The sequence below is a fragment of the Brassica napus genome, unplaced genomic scaffold (genome assembly GCF_020379485.1).
Source record: "Brassica napus cultivar Da-Ae unplaced genomic scaffold, Da-Ae ScsIHWf_1084;HRSCAF=1548, whole genome shotgun sequence".
Lineage (NCBI taxonomy): Eukaryota > Viridiplantae > Streptophyta > Magnoliopsida > Brassicales > Brassicaceae > Brassica > Brassica napus.
Window position 1 is genome coordinate 303,864 of NW_026014508.1, and position 20,344 is coordinate 324,207.

A 20,344-nucleotide genomic window follows, 5' to 3' on the forward strand; every position below is an offset into this window, starting at 1 on the left:
CCATCCTCTTGATCACACGCCCAAACACACCAGGAACACTCAAGAACAATCTCTTGGATCAAATCGGCCGATCCAAAGTTTCTGTCTCTCTTTCTCTCTTGAATTTTCTCTGTGTTTCTCTCTGTGTGGAATGAGTAAAAACCGACCAGAATGATCAGAAATGAGAGAGAGAAGACGATTTAAACTGTCCCCAACCGCCTGGGCGAACAGTTACCAAAATCCCTTCCTTTCTTCCCAAAACCGTCCCATAACCGTCCCATAACCGCCCCTTGGCGGTTTCTCCCCTTTTCTTCCTTTGGCAAATCGATCACTGAGCCTCAGCTCACACTCTGGGAGCTTGCCCGCTCCCTATCCCAAGCCTAAGACCCATTTGGTCGAACCGTCCTGCACCCGGACCATCGGCTCGCCCAGTAACCGTCCCGGACTCGCCCACACTGATCCGAACCAGAACGCACCGTTCACTGGATTGAGCTGACCCCCAGCTGTTCCCAGCTGATTGAGCTAGCCCACCAGCTCCTGTGAGCTGAACAGATCATGGTGAACTGATTACCAGCTGAACCGAGCTGATTGAACTCAAACCAACACTCGTCCAGCTGCCTAAACACTCACCCAGCCCCTTTACCCTTATTTCCATCGTATCCTGGTTAAGTCTCAGCTGACTGATGCCCTTAACCTTCATTCAGGGCCATGATACGCTTGTCTCAAGGTCTAATGACCTGACTGGTGCGTCTCCCCGCACCATGGCCCGTCCGGCCGATCCTATCTAGGATCGGGGACATGACAAGTCTCCCCCACTAACTTGGGATTCGTCCTCGAATCCATGTTAAGTGTTTCATCAGGAAGAAATTGTCTGTACCACTCCGGATACATTGTTTTCATCTTTGCTTCTGTTTCCCAAGTGATGAGGTCTTTACCATTGTAATCCCACACCACTTTGATCATGGGAACTGTCTTCTTTCTCATAGCTTTCTCTGACCGATCCACAATCCGAACCGGCAAGGTTTCCAAAGTCAGGTCCTTACCAAGGTCAGCAGGAACCTCAGGCAAGACAATGTCTTGTTCAGACAAGCATTTCCGGAGTTGGGATACATGGAACACATTGTGGTATGCATCCATTGCCGATGGCAAGTCCAACTTGTATGCCACTGCACCCACTCTCTCTATGATCCTGAATGGACCCAAGTACCTAGGGTCCAGTTTCTTTCGTCCAGAAATCCTGGTCCTACCCTTAAAGGTAATCATCTTGAGATACACCAGGTCATTGACCTCAAACTCAAGATGTTTCCTACGCTTGTCCGCATAGCTCTTTTGGCGGTCCTGCGCCTCTTTCATCTTCTCTTTGACCATCCTGATCTTCTCAGTGGTCTGTTCTACAATCTCAGGTCCCAACATGCTACGCTCCCCCACTTGGGTCCAGCATAGGGGTGTCCTGCACGGCCTACCATACAAAGCCTCATATGGCGACATACCAATGCTTGTATGGAAGCTGTTATTATAAGCAAACTCCACTAAAGGTAAGTGTTTTTCCCAAGACTCTCCCCAGTCTAACACACATGCCCTTAGCATATCCTCTAAGGTTTGGATTGTCCTTTCAGACTGCCCATCCGTTTGAGGATGATAAGATGTGCTCATATTCACTCTGGTTCCCAAGGCCTTTTGGAAAGCCTGCCAGAAATAAGATGTAAATCTTGGATCCCTGTCCGAGACAATGCTTGCTGGAACACCATGCAACCTCACTATCTCGTCTAGGTACACTTGCACTATCCTGTCGACCCCATCCCCTTTCTTGATGGGTAGGAAATGAGCCGACTTGGTCAGCCGATCAACCACAACCCATACCGCATCTTTCTTATTCCTGGTCGTGGGAAATCCAGTCACAAAATCCATTGTGATGTGATCCCATTTCCATTCTGGTATGGGTAGGTTCTGAAGTAGACCACTGGGAACCTGATGTTCTGCCTTCACCAGTTGACAAGTGGGACACTTAGCCACCCACTCTGCAACATCAGATTTCATCCTCACCCAATGGTAGTACCTTTTCAGATCCCTATACATTTTGTTCAGTCCAGGATGAACTGAAAACTTGGACTTATGAGCCTGTCTCATAATCTCTTCTTTGAGTTCCTTATCATTAGGAACACTGACCCTACCATTGACCAAGATGGTACCATTGTCAGTTGTCTGGTACTCAGTCTTGTCATTGGCGGCTACCTTCTTTAGATTTTCATCCAGGCCCTGAGCTTGCCTGATCCTGGTCAGGAGATCGGCCTGGTTCACCGCCTCCAATCCCAGTGGCTCATCTGAACCAACCAAGGTATTGAGGTTCAAGGACCTGATCATCCCTTCCAGTTCATCCGCCTCCCTCTCAGATGACACTTCAGCCCTTCTGCGGCTCAAGGCATCAGCCACTAGGTTAGCTTTCCCAGGATGATAAGCTATGTCCAGATCATAATCTGCAACAAATTCCATCCATCTCCTCTGCCTTAAGTTTAACTCAGGCTGAGTGAATATGTACTTCAAACTCTTATGGTCTGTGAGTATTTGCACCCTGGCACCATAAAGATATGATCTCCATATCTTTAATGCAAATACTACTGCAGCCATCTCCAAATCATGGGTTGGATAGTTACCCTCATGCTTCCTTAACTGCCGGGAAGCATAGGCTATCACCTTCCCATGTTGTGTCAAAACACAACCAAGACCAGTTATGGATGCATCCGTATACACCACATAAGGCTGATCAGCCTCAGGCAACACCAGGACAGGTGCATTAGTCAACATGTTCTTGAGTGCTGCAAAACTTTTCGCACACTCCTCAGACCATGTGAACCTCACGTCCTTGCCTGTCAGCTTAGTCATAGGTTGAGCTATGCTCGAGAACCCCTTGACATATTTCCGGTAATAACCAGCCAACCCTAAGAAGCTCCTCACTTCCGTAGCATTCTTTGGCTGTGGCCATTCCTGGATACATTTGATCTTATCTTGATCCACTGAGACTCCTTTATCAGACACCACATGCCCAAGGAATCCAATGCTCTTCTGCCAGAAGCTACACTTGCTTAGCTTAGCAAAGAGCTTCTGTTCTCTCAGGCGGCCCAACACCGCCCTAAGGTGTCTTTCATGGTCCTCCTTTGTCTTGGAATACACGAGTATATCATCAATGAAGATGATCACAAACTCGTCCAAGTATTCCTTGAAGATGCCGTTCATCATCTTCATGAATGCAGCAGGTGCATTGGTCAGTCCGAACGGCATGACCACAAACTCATAGTGACCATACCTAGTTCGGAATGCTGTCTTCCTCACATCACCTGGTGCAATGGGGATCTGATGATACCCAGAGGCCAAGTCAATCTTGGAGAACCACTTGGCTCCACGGAGTTGGTCCAACAACTCATCAATCCTGGGTAAAGGGTACTTGTTCTTCACAGTCACCCTGTTCAAACCCCTATAATCAATGCACAACCTAAAGCTACCATCCTTTTTCTTAACGAATAGGACTGGTGCTCCCCAAGGTGATACACTAGGGCGTATGAACCCCTTCTCAAGCAACTCCTCAAGTTGCTTCTTCAGCTCTGCCATCTCAGCTGGTGCCATTCTATATGGACTTTTTGATAACGGGGCCGTTCCAGGTTCCAATTCAATGATGAATGGGTCAGCCCTATCAGGGGGAATGCCCTGTAGTGCCCCAAACACATCCTGAAATTCTCGAACCAACGGTATACCCTCTGGGTCACAGGCCCCTACAACCTCATCAGTGTAAATGGTAGCCAAAAAGGCCTCACAACCATTTCCAAGCATCCGTTCTACTTGGACTGCTGAAACCACCAAACTACAAGAGGTTGGCTTGATTCCTTGGTACTTGATCGGGGGTCCAAACTCATTCTCAAGTTGCACCCTTCCCCGGTGACAATCTAGAGTTGCCCGATACTTTCCCAACCAGTCCATGCCCAAGATCACTTCATGATGCTTGAGGGGGACAACAATCAGATCTATAGGCATCGGCCTATCCAAGATCACCACAGGGATGTCCTTAACCAGACCGAGTGAGTTCATAACTTGCCCTCCGGCCGCACTCACTCGTTCAGGACCATCCCATGTTCCATACTGGAACAAACCTTTTCCTATCATACTTGGACTCACAAAACTATGTGTAGCTCCAGTATCAAATAGTGTGTGTGTTTCCACACCACCAATACTTAAGGTCCCTACACAAGACCCATCAAAGTATATCTATCCATCCTAGATTCCATACCATGCAATTCTACTGGAATTGTAAAAGTAGTAGTCTAGAGTGTTACCATTGATCGCTTGGAAAGGCCGAGCCCCATCCACATCCTTGGATAGCTCATACACACGAGGTGTGGAGGTCTGGCCTCGTCCCTGAACTGGCCTGCTAGCCTCCCCACGTCCCTTACTTTGGTTGCCTTGCAACTTAGGGCAGTCCCTGCGGTAGTGGCCCTTCTGGCCGCAGTGGTGACAGGTCCTGGACTCACCCAACGGACTTGGACAATCCTTGGCTGAGTGATCCATCTTACCACATCGAGTGCAGGCACCCATGGCCTTCCAGCACTCTCCACCGTGGTATCGTCCACACTTAGGGCACTCTGACCTACCACTTGAGGTTTTACCCTCCTCGGTCGAGTCCCTCTTCCTCTTCTTGTCACCACTCTGACCCGAGGATACCACCACACTCTTCAGCTTCTGCTTACCCTCCTCGGTGAGGTTGGTCTCCAGCAAGGCCATCCTCTCAACCAACTCAGAAACCGTGTGGAACTTACAAACAGAACAGTAGGTTCGAAGTTCCACCCTTAGGCCTCGGATGAACCTTCGGACTTGAACCTTCTCATCCTCCAGTTCTCTTCCCACATACCTTCTGAGTCGGTTGAACTCTTCTTCATACTCACGAACAGTCCTCCGTCCCTGAGTCAAGTCCAGGAACTTGGACTCCAAACGATCCCACGCCTCAGCAGGAAAGTACTTATGGTTGAACTCAACCTCAAAGTCAGCAAAATGCTCAATGGTGCCATTGGTACGCTTGTCCAAAGCTAACCACCAGTTATGTGCATCTCCCTCCAGGAAGTGTACTGCTATGTCCTTCTGGTAGTCCTCAGGACAACGCGTGGACTTGAAGTTCCGAACCAACCGGGTTCTCCACTCGTCCGCCTCCATAGGATCAACACTTCCAGCAAAGTGTTTGGTTCCCAACTTGGAGATATGCTCCAGCACCTTCAGGTAGTCCATACCATGCACTGGCCTGACCGGTGGGTCTATCTCAATCACCTCGGCCACACGGCCAGCACCAACATCAGTCACTCCAGCAGCAACCCGAACCGGGGGATTAGCCTGTCCTACGGACGAGTTCACCAATGGTGTGAACGCCTGTGTCAAGGAGGCTATCTGAGCTCCCATGACCTGCATAGCTTCCACCAAGCCCCTTATGGTCGGCTCAATGACCTCCTCAGCACCAGTGACCCGAACATTGTTTGCATCAACATTCTGGCCACTCCCAGCACCAACGTTGGATGACCCAGTATCTTCTCCATGGACTTGCTCTTGTTGCTCGTCCACATTAGTTTCATTAACCTCAGTAGGAAGAGTTGGACCCACTGGGAGTCCGGTGGCATTATCCACCTGCTCCACCAGAGCCGGTAGCACTGTGGTTGGAATGGTTCCAGCTGGTAACACTCCGGTCTGTTCAGCACCATCCTGCCCCACTGCTCCAGACGCCCCAGTCGCCTCCTTTCCTTTCCGAGATTTATACCTTCTTGTTCCCTTAGGAGTTACAAACACAAACAAAAGGTTAGTCCACAACTGAACACACAAACCTCAATCACTCCTAAGTTAATCAGTAGAAAAGATTACTTAGAACCCAACTATCTCACCATGAGTCCAAACGGCCAAGTGTGTGGTGAACCAATAACCCAACAAATCCTAGAATCAAGAATGCTCTGATACCAACTTGTAAGACCCGATCCTGGATTCCTCAATCCAACCAGACCGCGGCCTCACCAAACAATGCAACCAATTCCATCTTTCATATTCAAGTTCAAGTGTTAAATAATTCTAAGTCTTTTTCAGAGTTTTGAGGTTCCAACATTCACACTTAAACAATCAAGCATCAACTAATGAAAATAGATACTTCATAGATATTAACCAAGGTTCATACATCATTCATCATCCTAAATAATAGAATACATACTAGAATCGCATAAGTTCACAAGTTGCACAATAGGCTACAATAATCACACAATTTTCAGAATCAACCCAATCACCACACATCTTCCCATGGCCGCGGTCCTCATGGTGCTTTTCCCTTACCACGGTCCATTTCTGGTCCTGGATCCAACACAAACAACCACACAATCACAAGGTTAGATTACAAAACAAGAATCAAATCACATTGCATGGTCGGATCCAATCTAGTCAAGAACAATCATCAAAAATGTCAAATCTGACCCCTTTAAAAAGAGATCCAAATACCAAATAAAATTCATGATAATTCATGATAATTCAGAAGAAAAATATTCCCATAAACAGATTCAAAAGAATCGGCTCAGATCATAGTGATCTCGGCCATGAACAGCCCACACAAGAACAAGGGACTTTCATGGGAATTTGATCAGGCCAAGGCCTTAGGATCAATGAATCCTTTCCTGTAACAACATAAAACATTCCATAGCACAACATATAAGAAGAAACAGAGTAGAAGAAGTCAGAGTAAGGAGTAGCCAATCGATCCAAACCGGCCAGGCTCACACGGCCATCATCCGCGGCCTTGTCCGGTTACTCTTGGCCACACCTCTCACCTTAGGAGTTCGGTCTCCAGGGGCGACTTCCTTCTCTTTCTCCTTTGCCTTCTCCTTGTCTTTCTGTCTCAAATCCATCCTCTTGATCACACGCCCAAACACACCAGGAACACTCAAGAACAATCTCTTGGATCAAATCGGCCGATCCAAAGTTTCTGTCTCTCTTTCTCTCTTGAATTTTCTCTGTGTTTCTCTCTGTGTGGAATGAGTAAAAACCGACCAGAATGATCAGAAATGAGAGAGAGAAGACGATTTAAACTGTCCCCAACCGCCTGGGCGAACAGTTACCAAAATCCCTTCCTTTCTTCCCAAAACCGTCCCATAACCGTCCCATAACCGCCCCTTGGCGGTTTCTCCCCTTTTCTTCCTTTGGCAAATCGATCACTGAGCCTCAGCTCACACTCTGGGAGCTTGCCCGCTCCCTATCCCAAGCCTAAGACCCATTTGGTCGAACCGTCCTGCACCCGGACCATCGGCTCGCCCAGTAACCGTCCCGGACTCGCCCACACTGATCCGAACCAGAACGCACCGTTCACTGGATTGAGCTGACCCCCAGCTGTTCCCAGCTGATTGAGCTAGCCCACCAGCTCCTGTGAGCTGAACAGATCATGGTGAACTGATTACCAGCTGAACCGAGCTGATTGAACTCAAACCAACACTCGTCCAGCTGCCTAAACACTCACCCAGCCCCTTTACCCTTATTTCCATCGTATCCTGGTTAAGTCTCAGCTGACTGATGCCCTTAACCTTCATTCAGGGCCATGATACGCTTGTCTCAAGGTCTAATGACCTGACTGGTGCGTCTCCCCGCACCATGGCCCGTCCGGCCGATCCTATCTAGGATCGGGGACATGACACGCTGACCCTTCCGTGGACTGTTCGGTGATTTTGGCCCACGTGACCTGTCTGTTTAGGTTATACAGGACGTCTGTGGGTGTCCGCTAGCACACACAGGACGTCTGTGGGCTGTCCGTGAGTGTCGTGTGTGTATTTCTGGGTCTGTCAGCACACACAGGACGTCCGTGGCTGTCCATCAGTACACATATCAGCACGTTGGTCCTTGGACTTAGCACGCTGTCCCTTCCCGTCGACTGTTTGGGTGATTTTGGCCCATGTGGGCTGTCTGTTCACTACACACAGGACGTCTTTGGGTGTCCGTCAGCACACACAGGACATCTGTGTATGTCTGTCAGCACACACATGACGTCTGTGGCTGTCCATGTGGTGTCGTGTGTGTCCGTCAGTACAGACAGGACGACCGTGGCTGTCCATCAGTACATATAAGCACGCTGGTCCTGGACTCAGCACGCTGGCCCTTCCCGTGGACTGTTCGGGTTATTTTGGCCCACGTGGGCTCTCTGTTCAGTACACACAGGACGTCTGTGGGTGTCCCTCAGAAACACACAGGACGTCCGTGGTGTCCGTCAGCACACAAAGCACGTCCGTGGGTGTCCCTCAGAACACACAGGACGTCCGTGTGTGTGCCCGTGTGTGTCCGTCAGCACACAGGACATCCGTGTGCTGTCCGTGTGTGTCCGTCAGCACACACAAGACGTCTGTGGCTTTCCATCAGTTGCATATCAGCACGCTGGTCCTTGGACTCAGCACGCTGGCCCTTCCCGTGGAGTGTTTGGGAGATTTTGGCCCATGTGGGCTGTCCGTCAGCACACGCAGGACGTCTGTGGGTGTCCGTCAGCACACACAGGACGTCCGTGTGTGTCCGTCAGCACACACAGGACATCCTTGGCTGTCCGTGTGTGTGTCTTCTGCACACACAGGACGTCCGTGGCTGTCCATCAGTACACTATCAGCACGTTGGTCCTTGGACTCAGCACACTGACCCTTCCCATGGACTGTTCGGGTGATTTTGGCCCACGTGAGCTGTATGTTCAGTACACACTGGACCTCTGTGGGTGCCCGCTAGCACACACAGGACGTATGTGGCTGTCCGTGAGTGTCCGTTTGTGCCGTCTGTGTCTGTCAGCACACACAAGACGTCTGTGGCTGTCCATCAGTACACATATCAGCAAGTTGGTCCTTGGACTTAGCACGCTGGCCCTTCCCGTCGATTGTTTGGGTGATTTTGGCCCACGTGGGCTGTCTGTTCAGTACACACAGGACGTCCGTGGGTGTCCGCCAGCACACAAGACGTCTGTGGCTGTCGGTGCCTGTCCATCAGCACACCAAGATGTCTGTGGCTCTCCGTGTGTGTCCGCCAACACACAGAGGACATCTGTGGCTGTCCGTCAGCACACACAGGACGTCCGTGTGTCTTTCAGCACACACAGGACATCCGTGTGTGTCCGTCAGCACACACAGCACGTCCGTGGCTGTCCATCAATACACATATCAGCACGCTGGTCCTTGGACTCAGCATGCTGGCCCTTGCCGTGGACTGTTCGGGTGATTTTGGCCCACGTGGGCTGTCTGTTCAGTGCGCACAGGACGTCTGTGGGTGTCCGTCAGCACACACAGGACGTCCGTGTGTGTCCATCAGCACACACATGATGTCTGTGGCTGTCCGCGTGTGTCTGTGTGTGTCCGTCAGCACACACAGGACGACCGTGGCTGTCAATCAGTACATATGAGCACTCTGGTCCTTGGACTCAGCACGCTGGCCCTTGCCGTGGACTGTTCGGGTGATTTTGGCCCACGTGGGCTGTCTGTTGTACACACAGGACGTCCGTGGGTCTCCGTCAGCACACATAGGACGTCTGTGTGTGTCCGTCAGCACACACAGGACATCCGTGGCTGTCCGTGTGTGTCCGTGTGTGTCCGTCAGCACACACAGGACGACCATGGCTGTCCATCAGTACATATGAGCATGCTGGTCCTTGGACTCAGCACGCTGGCCCTTCCCGTTGACAGTTCAGGTTATTTTGGCCCACGTGGGCTCTCTGTTCAGTACACACAGGACGTCCGTGGGTGTCCCTCTGAACACACAGGACGTCCGTGTGTGTCGGTGTGTGTCCGTCAGCACACACAGGACTTCCGTGTGCTGTCCATGTGTGTCCGTCAGTACAGACAGGACGACCGTGGCTGTCCATCAGTACATATGAGCACGCTGGTCCTTGGACTCAGCACGCTGGCCCTTCCCGTGGATTGTTCGGGTTATTTTGGCCCACGTGGGCTCTCTGTTCAGTACACACAGGACGTCCGTGGGTGTCCCTCAGAACACAGGACGTTCGTGTGTGTCCGTCAGCACACACAGCACGTCCGTGGGTGTCCCTAGAACACACAGGACGTCCGTGTGTGCCCGTGTGTGTCCGTCAGCACACACGGGACATCCGTTGTGCTGTCCGTGTGTGTCCGTCAGCACACACAAGACGTCGGTGGCTTTCCATCAGTTTGCATATCAGCACGCTGGTCCTTGGACTCAGCACGCTGGCCCTTCCCGTGGAGTGTTTGGGAGATTTTGGCCCATGTGGGCTGTCCGTCAGCACACACAGGACGTCCGTGGGTGTCCGTCAGCACACACAGGACGTCCGTGTGTGTCCGTCAGCACACACAGGACATACTTGGCTGTCCGTGTGTGTCCTTCTACCACACAGGACGTCCGTGGCTGTCCATCAGTACACATATCAGCACGTTGGTCCTTGGACTCAGCACGCTGACCCTTCCCATGGACTGTTCGGGTGATTTTGGCCCACGTGAGCTGTCTGTTCAGTACACACTGGACCTCTGTGGGTGTCCGCTAGCACACACAGGACGTCTGTGGCTGTCCGTGAGTGTTCGTGTGTGTCCGTCTGTGTCTATCAGCACACACAAGACGTCTGTGGCTGTCCATCAGTACACATATCAGCACGTTGGTCCTTGGACTTAGCACGCTGGCCCTTCCCGTCGATTGTTTGGGTGATTTTGGCCCACGTGGGCTGTCTGTTCTGTTCAGTACACACAGGAAGTCCGTGGGTGTCCGCCAGCACACAAGACGTCTGTGGCTGTCGGTGCCTGTCCATCAGCACACACAAGATGTCCGTCGCTCTCCGTGTGTGTCCGCCAACCCACAGAGGACATCTGTGGCTGTCCGTCAGCACACACAGGACGTCCGTTGTGTCTGTCAGCACACACATGACATCCGTGTGTGTCGTCAGCACACACAGCACGTCCGTGGCTGTCCATCAATACACATATCAGCACGCTGGTCCTTGGACTCAGCATGCTGGCCCATGCCGTGGACTGTTCGGGGTGATTTTGGCCCACGTGGGCTGTCTGTTCAGTGCGCACAGGACGTCTGTGGGTGTCCGTCAGAACACACAGGACGTCCGTGTGTGTCCATCAGCACACACATGATGTCTGTGGCTGTCCGTGTGTGTCCGTGTGTGTCCGTCAGCACACACAGGACGACCGTGGCTGTCCATCAGTACATATGAGCACTCTGGTCCTTGGACTCAGCACGCTGGCCCTTGCCGTGGACTGTTCGGGTGATTTTGGCCCACGTGGGCTGTCTGTTCAGTACACACAGGACGTCCGTGGGTCTCCGTCAGCACACATAGGACGTCCGTGTGTGTCCTTCAGCACACACAGGACATCCGTGGCTGTCCGTGTGTGTCCGTGTGTGTAACACCCCCGAACCGTCCTAGGCATAGGTCGACCCACCGGCCAACAATCAAACAAGAACATGACCGACGGACGACCCACACCAAGGGTTGGAGATGAAGGCCAACCGGCCAGCCAACAATCAAACAAGAATGACTGACCGTCCAACCCACCACCATGGTCCGGAAGCGCTACGTGACGGGCTAGGGACAATCCGGTCAGAGTCACAAACTTTACTCCACGACCTAGACCAGTTCATCCACTAACTCGTCCCACTGCGTCAAGGCATAAGGCTTTGCAACCCGTACCTAGAGTTAGCGTTTTCCGTTAGATCAAGGCCTAAGGCTTTTTCAAACCCGTACCACGCCTAACGTTGTGTTAGACCGGACTAGTCAAATATCAGAGTACTCATGAAGCACATATAAAACAATTACTTTATTGATTCGGAAATATCCATACATTGATTATAATCGAGACCGGTCCCGGCCTAATGCCAAATCGAGTCAACTAAACAAATCCACAATACCGTTTACAAAAGGCATGAAAATCTACACCGGCGTCCTAACGTCCAGCACCAAGCTATCCGATCATCCTTACCTTAAGCACCTGCAAAAGGACGACGGAGTTTGGATGAGTAACCTAATGTTACTCAGTGAGCTGGCGGCCTCTACCCGCAACCTAGACTCTAACCCGGACAACCCAAAAACAATCAATCTAGCCCTAGCATGCAATAAAGCTAAGGCTAAGAAAACGTTACTAAGTTAGACTTGCCTCCTGCCATGATCTAGCTTCAAGTAACGGGAACCTGCATTAAAACAAGTCAACAACAATCCCTAGTTAACCATATTACGCCTGAGTTCAGAACTCATGTAGTGTTAGACACTTAGTGTCATGTCCCTGATTCTAGATAGAGCCTTCGGGCACAGCCATGGTACGGGGAGACGTGCTAGTCAGGTCGTAAGACCTAAAGACAAGCGTATCATGGCTGGAATGGATGGTTAAGTGCATCAGTATGCTGAGACTTGACCAGAATCGGATGGAGACAAGGAAATAAGAGCTGGATGAGTTCTAAGGCAGCTGGACGATGATGGGAAGCAGCTCAGTCAGCTAGGACAAGCTTAGTGTAGCTCACACTAGCTTGGGTCAGCTCCAGTAGCTGGATCACTAGCTCCCTCAGCTGGGGAAGCTGGCACTCAGCTCAACTCAGCTGGGTGGAGTGTTATGGTCCGGGCCAGTGTTGCCGGTCCATGGGCGGTCAAGGGTCCGGCTGGGTGGTGGCTGAACCACTAAGGGCCTATGGGTCTTTATTGGGTCCGTGGGTCTTGGTGGATGTACTTGGGATGCAGATTGAGGCATTGGGCCTATTTCCAGACAGCCCACACGCCAAAGGGAGCAGTTGGACGGTTGATGGGCGAAAAGGTGGGAATTGGGCAGTTTGTGTCTTTTCCCTTCCAACCGGTTGCAACTGTCCGCCCAGGCAGTTATTGGCCGACCTTTCTCTATAAATACAGACACTTGGGTGTCGAAAATGGCATCAAATTCCTTAGGGAAAACTCTGCCAAAATCGTGACAGAAAGAAAGAGAGAAAGAGAGAAGAAGGCCGGCCAAACCGAGACTGTGGGTGGTGGTGATCGGACTCCGACCAGAAGTTGGTCTGTGGGAAGAGGAGAGCATTTGGTGATGGCAACCAGAGGCAAGGAGAAGGATCTGGAGAAGGGCTTGAGCACTCCTGAGCGCACGCCCAAGGTGAGTGGGATGGACCGAACCATCCTACCATGGCCGCGGTGGAATTCCGTGTAGGCTGTGGTCGGATTGGTTGGACCAGACCCATCTCTTCCTTTTCCCTTACTATTCTACTTCATCTCTTCTATGTTCTGAATGTGTTGGATGATTCAGACACGTTCTGACTGAGCCATGGTCTTGGTCGGTACCCAGAAACCCTCCATGGCCTTGGTTGGGCTGGTGTGTTGAGATCTCATAGTTCCTGAAGGGATTATTGGGATCCGACCATGGATTGTTCTTAGTGATGATTTATCATGAATTATCATGGTTTCTAATTGGATTTATCAGTCCGATTTGATGGTGGTCAGTTATGGCCGGTTTAGTGGAATTTGGCCGAGTTCTAGGTGAAGGAGGCCGGTTCTGTCTAATCTGATTGTGGATTCTTCTTAGTTGGGAATTATCAGTAATTGTCATGAATTTTATTTAGTTTTTGGAGATGTATTAAAAATGGCCAGAAATGGGATTTAGCCTTGGTCGTTTGTGGTTCAGTGTGATTGATGGGTTAGATCACATTGGATCAGTCTGGCCGTGTGTTAAATGGTTGTTTGGGATGTCTTAGTTGATGTCCTGAGTATGGCCGAGTGCTTTGTTGACTGATCGGTTAGCTTAGAGAACTTAGTTTAAGGGAACCAAACCATGCAATGTTAGATGAGCTTACTAGGGTATCGGTTTGTTATGTACTTATGTTGTTGTGTTGTGTGTGTGTTGTGGTTTCAGGATCGGACCAGGACCGTGGCAAGGCCAAGGAACCGTGAGGACTTAGCTGTGGATGGATGTGTGGGTTATGGGATAGTATTGTATTATGACTTATGACTTAGCCTATTGTGCAACTGACTGATTGTATGGATCACATGTTTATATTTATACAATGAATGTTTTCTCTTGTCTATCTGGTCGTGCATTGATTGAATGAACCTCAAGATTTCGAAAATGACTTAGTGAATATGGAACTTTAAAACTGATGGAACTTAGAAACATGGTTTAGGTAAGGCACGGACCTAGTGGGACCTAAGGGTCAGGTTCGGGTCTTACAAGTTGGTATCAGAGCGGAGTTGATTCTAGGATTTGTTTGGGTTTGGGTTAGTCACCACACATCCGGCTGGTTCTCATGGTAAGGTCTGGTCGTTTTGCTTAGCCTTAGGGATTGTTGTGATTTATTTTGTTATATCATGTGAGCTGACATGATTGTTTACATGTGTTGAATCCCAAGGGTGGAAAAAGCAAGTCCAGATCTCGGAAGGGTAAGGATGGAGCTGGGGCATCCGGTCCAGTGGGTGCAGATGATGTGAATCTGGCCGCAACATTGCCAATCCAAGCGGATGGGGTTAATGTTGGGACTGGATTGCCTTCGGTTCAGCTCAACCCTACTGAGGTTCGTGTGGATGGAGCTGAGTTCCAGCTGGAACATGAGCCAGAACGAGCTGATGGAGCTAATGGAGCTGATGGGAATGGACGGCAGCAACAGGATGGGCTGGAAGGTGAAGGCGAATCTTCACAGACTGGCCGTCTTGGTGACCGTAATGGGGCTGCGGACGGCAGGGCAGCTGGTCCGGTGAACCAGGCTGCGGAACCATCCATGCATGAGGTTCTGGAGGTCATGAGAGCTATGAGTACTCAAATGTTGGCTTTGACTCAGGCGTTTACACCTTTGGGTCAGGACATACCGACTCATACTGCTATTCCTATAAGGAACCAGCAGGCTGGCCGAGCAGCAGCAGCTCCGGTAGCTGGTGGAGCAGCTCCGGTTCATGGGGAACAGGAAGCTGAGGTGATTGAGATTGACCCCCCAGCTAGGGCGACCAGGAAGGTGGATTACTTGAAGGTGCTGGAGCACATCACTCGTATGGGCACTAAACACTTTGCTGGAAGTGTTGACCCTCTTGAGGCGGATGAGTGGAGGAGCAGGTTGGCTCGTAACTTCAGCTCAAGCCGCTGCCCAGAGGACTACCAGAAGGACATTGCGGTTCACTTCTTGGAGGGAGATGCCCACAACTGGTGGTTGGCTCTTGACAAGCGCACCAATGGTACCATAGAGCGCTTTGAGGACTTTGAGGTTGAGTTCAACCACAAGTACTTCCCAGCTGAGGCATGGGACCGTTTGGAAGCTAAGTTCCTGGACTTGGTTCAGGGACGCAGGACGGTACGTGAGTACGAAGAAGAGTTCAACCGACTCAGGCGCTATGTGGGTAAGGAGTTGGAGGACGAGGCAGTTCAGGTTCGCCGGTTCATCAGAGGCCTTAGGGCTGAACTCCGGACCTATTGCTCAGTCCGTACCTTCTCCACTGTGTCTGAGCTGGTTGAGAGGATGGCCTTGCTTGAGGTCAACCTTGCGGATGAGCATAAGCAGAAGGTCAAAAGTGTGGTGGTGGCTTCAAGCCAGAGTGGTGACCGGAAGAGGAAAAGGGACCAGGCTGAAGAGGGTAAAACCTCAAGTGGTAGGCCTGTGTGTCCCAAGTGTGGCCGACACCATGGAGGTGAATGTTGGAGAGCAATGGGAGCTTGTCTTCGATGTGGTAAGATGGATCACTCAGCTCGGGACTGTCCTAGACAGGAGCAAGGAGCTGGTGGTGATACCAGGACTTGCCACTACTGTGGAAAGAAGGGACATCTCCGTAAGGATTGTCCCAAGTTAGCAGCCGGGTCGAGCAAGGGCCGTGGTGAGGGCAACAAGCCAGACCAGAACCGCGGTCAGACCTCTGCACCCCGCGTCTATGAGCTGTCCAAGGATGAGGACAAGGCTGGACCATTCCTCGCGATCACTGGTAATGTGTCTGATCTTATTCTTTCCAATTCAGTAGAATTGCATGGTATGGAACCTAGGACGGTTAGATACTTAGTTTGGGTCATGTGTAGGGACCCTAAGTATTGGTGGTGTGGAAACACATGTACTTTTCGATACTGGAGCTACACATAGTTTTGTGAGTCCAGGGATGCTCGGAAAGGGGTTGTTCCAGTTGGGAACGGGGGATTGTCCTGGGGTAGTGAATGCGGCCGGTGGGCAAGTGATGCATTCGCTAGGGGTGATTCAGGACGTCCCAGTAATGATCCAGGACAGGGTCATGCCTGTGGATCTTGTGGTAGTCCACCTAAAGAATCACGAGGTGATCTTGGGTATGGACTGGCTTGGAAAGTATCGGGCCACTCTTGACTGTCACCGGGGGCGTGTGCTTTTTGAGAGTGGGTGTGGGGCTCCGATCAGGTTCCAAGGTATACGTCCGATCTCTGGATGCTTGGTGGTGTCAGCTATCCATGTTGAGAGGATGCTGAGGAAGGGTTGTGAGGCTTATCTGGCCACAATCGCCACTAAGGAGGTCGTAGGGGGTGGTGACCCGGAGGGAATACCGCTGGTTGGTGAGTTCCAGGATGTGTTTAGGGCGCTACAGGGCATTCCCCCTGATAGGTTGGATCCATTCATAATAGAACTCGAACCAGGGACGGCCCCATTATCCAAAAGTCCCTACAGAATGGCTCCTGCCGAGATGGCCGAGCTTAAGAAGCAACTTGAAGAGTTGCTGGATAAGGGTTTCATACGGCCTAGTGTGTCACCCTGGGGAGCACCAGTCCTCTTTGTGAAGAAGAAGGATGGTAGCTTCAGATTGTGTATTGACTATCGAGGGTTAAAACCGGGTGACTGTGAAGAACAAGTACCCATTGCCTCGGATAGATGAGTTGTTGGATCAGCTCAAGGGTGCAAAATGGTTTTCTAAAATCGATTTGGCTTCAGGGTATCATCAGATTCCCATTGAACCAAATGATGTAAGGAAGACAGCCTTCCGAACCAGGTATGGCCACTATGAGTTTGTGGTCATGCCATTTGGATTAACCAATGCACCAGCAGCTTTCATGAAGATGATGAACAGCATATTCAGGGATTTCCTGGATGAGTTTGTAATCATCTTCATTGATGATATCTTGGTCTACTCCAAGACCAAAGAGGATCATGAGAGACATCTAAGAGCAGTGTTGGGACGATTGAGGGAACAACAGCTCTATGCCAAATTGAGCAAGTGCAGTTTTTGGCAAAGAAGTGTTGGGTTCCTGGGTCACATTGTATCCGACCAAGGTGTCTCCGTGGACCCGGAAAAGATTAAGGCCATACAAGAATGGCCTAGACCTAAGAGTGCAACTGAAGTCAGGAGCTTTCTAGGTCTGGCCGGTTATTACAGGAAGTTTGTCAAGGGGTTTGCCAGCTTGGCTCAACCTATGACACAACTGACTGGGAAAGACGTGAGGTTTGTATGGTCTGAGAAATGTGAGGAATGTTTCTCTGCACTTAAGCACATGTTGACAAGTGCACCGGTATTGGTGTTGCCAGAGGCAGACCAACCATATGTGGTTTACACAGACGCCTCCATAACCGGATTAGGATGTGTATTAACCCAACATGGGAAGGTCATCGCTTATGCCTCTAGGCAGTTGAGGAAGCATGAGGGGAACTATCCAACCCACGACCTTGAGATGGCCGCAGTGGTGTTCGCCCTCAAGATATGGCGATCATACTTGTATGGTGCCAAGGTTCAGATTTTGACCGACCACAAGAGTCTCAAGTATATATTCACTCAACCTGAGTTGAATTTGAGGCAAAGGAGATGGATGGAGTTCGTGGCCGATTATGATCTGGATATTGCTTACCATCCAGGTAAAGCAAACCTAGTGGCCGATGCCTTAAGCCGTAGGAGAGCTGAGGTATCAGCCGAGAGGGAAGCAGAGGTGCTGGAAGGGATGGTTAGGACATTGCATTTAAACACACTGGCCAGCGAGGACGAGCCGTTGGGTTTAGAAGCAGTGAACCAGGCTGATCTCCTTACCAGGATCAGGCAAGCACAAAGCTTGGATGAGAACCTCCAGAAGGTTGCTCTGAATGATAAAACCGAGTACCAGGTTGCGAGTGATGGTACGATTTTGGTCCATGGGAGGATCAGTGTTCCGAATGTAAGGGAACTAAAGGAAGAGATTATGAGTCAGTCTCATAAGTCTAAGTTCTCTGTGCACCCGGGACTGAACAAGATGTACAAGGATATCAAGAGGTACTATCATTGGATCCGTATGAAGACGGATGTGGCCGAGTGGGTGGCTAAGTGTCCTACTTGCCAACTCGTCAAGGCTGAGCACCAAGTACCCAGTGGATTACTCCAGAATCTACCTATTCCAGAATGGAAGTGGGATCACATCACCATGGACTTTGTGTCAGGTTTTCCCATGACCAGGAATAGAAAGGATTCGGTTTGGGTAGTGGTGGATCGTCTGACCAAGTCAGCTCTGTTCATACCAATCAAGAAGACTGATGGTGTGGAGCCCTTGGTACAGATTTACATGGATCAGGTGGTACGCCTGCATGGTGTACCAGCCAGTATTGTGTCGGATAGGGACCCTCGGTTCACTTCTTATTTCTGGAAGGCTTTCCAAAAGGCCTTGGGAACAAGAGTGCACATGAGCACAGCCTATCACCCCCAAACGGATGGTCAGTCTGAAAGAACCATCCAGACGTTGGAAGACATGTTAAGGGCTTGTGTCTTGGACTGGGGAAATTCCTGGGAAAGACACTTGCCATTGGTAGAGTTTGCTTACAACAACAGCTTCCATACCAGTATTGGGATGTCGCCCTACGAAGCTTTGTACGGACGGCCCTGCAGGACACCATTATGCTGGACCCAAGTGGGGGAGCGCAGCATGATAGGACCTGAGATAGTGGAGGAGACCACGGAGAAGATTAAGTTCATCCGTGACAAGATGAAGGAGGCACAGGACCGTCACAAGTCTTATGCGGATAAGAGAAGGAAACATGTTGAGTTTGAGGTGGACGACATGGTCTACCTCAAGATGATTACTTTCAGAGGTCGGAAAAGGGTTTCTGGCCGAGGGAAGTTGGATCCAAGGTACTTGGGTCCATTCCGGATCATTGAGAGAGTTGGTTCGGTGGCTTACAAGCTTAACCTACCAACTGAGATGGAAGCATTTCATAATGTATTCCATGTGTCTCAATTGAGAAAATGTCTTTCAGATCAAGACATTGTGATACCGGAAATTCCATCTGATCTAGGCACGAACCTCACCTTGGAGACAAGGCCGGTTCGGATTGTAGACAGGATGGAAAAAGCAATGAGGAACAAGACCATTCAAATGGTCAAAGTCGTGTGGGAATGCAGTGGGCAAGAACAAGTCACTTGGGAAACCGAGATGAGAATGAAAGCTGACTATCCAGAGTGGTATGGTCAGTTTATGATGGAGACAAGTCTAGACTTGGATTCGAGGACGAATCCATCTCAAGTGGGGGAGACTTGTCATGTCCCTGATTCTAGATAGAGCCTTCGGGCACAGCCATGGTACGGGGAGACGTGCTAGTCAGGTCGTAAGACCTAAAGACAAGCGTATCATGGCTGGAATGGATGGTTAAGTGCATCAGTATGCTGAGACTTGACCAGAATCGGATGGAGACAAGGAAATAAGAGCTGGATGAGTTCTAAGGCAGCTGGACGATGATGGGAAGCAGCTCAGTCAGCTAGGACAAGCTTAGTGTAGCTCACACTAGCTTGGGTCAGCTCCAGTAGCTGGATCACTAGCTCCCTCAGCTGGGGAAGCTGGCACTCAGCTCAACTCAGCTGGGTGGAGTGTTATGGTCCGGGCCAGTGTTGCCGGTCCATGGGCGGTCAAGGGTCCGGCTGGGTGGTGGCTGAACCACTAAGGGCCTATGGGTCTTTATTGGGTCCGTGGGTCTTGGTGGATGTACTTGGGATGCAGATTGAGGCATTGGGCCTATTTCCAGACAGCCCACACGCCAAAGGGAGCAGTTGGACGGTTGATGGGCGAAAAGGTGGGAATTGGGCAGTTTGTGTCTTTTCCCTTCCAACCGGTTGCAACTGTCCGCCCAGGCAGTTATTGGCCGACCTTTCTCTATAAATACAGACACTTGGGTGTCGAAAATGGCATCAAATTCCTGAGGGAAAACTCTGCCAAAATCGTGACAGAAAGAAAGAGAGAAAGAGAGAAGAAGGCCGGCCAAACCGAGACTGTGGGTGGTGGTGATCGGACTCCGACCAGAAGTTGGTCTGTGGGAAGAGGAGAGCATTTGGTGATGGCAACCAGAGGCAAGGAGAAGGATCTGGAGAAGGGCTTGAGCACTCCTGAGCGCACGCCCAAGGTGAGTGGGATGGACCGAACCATCCTACCATGGCCGCGGTGGAATTCCGTGTAGGCTGTGGTCGGATTGGTTGGACCAG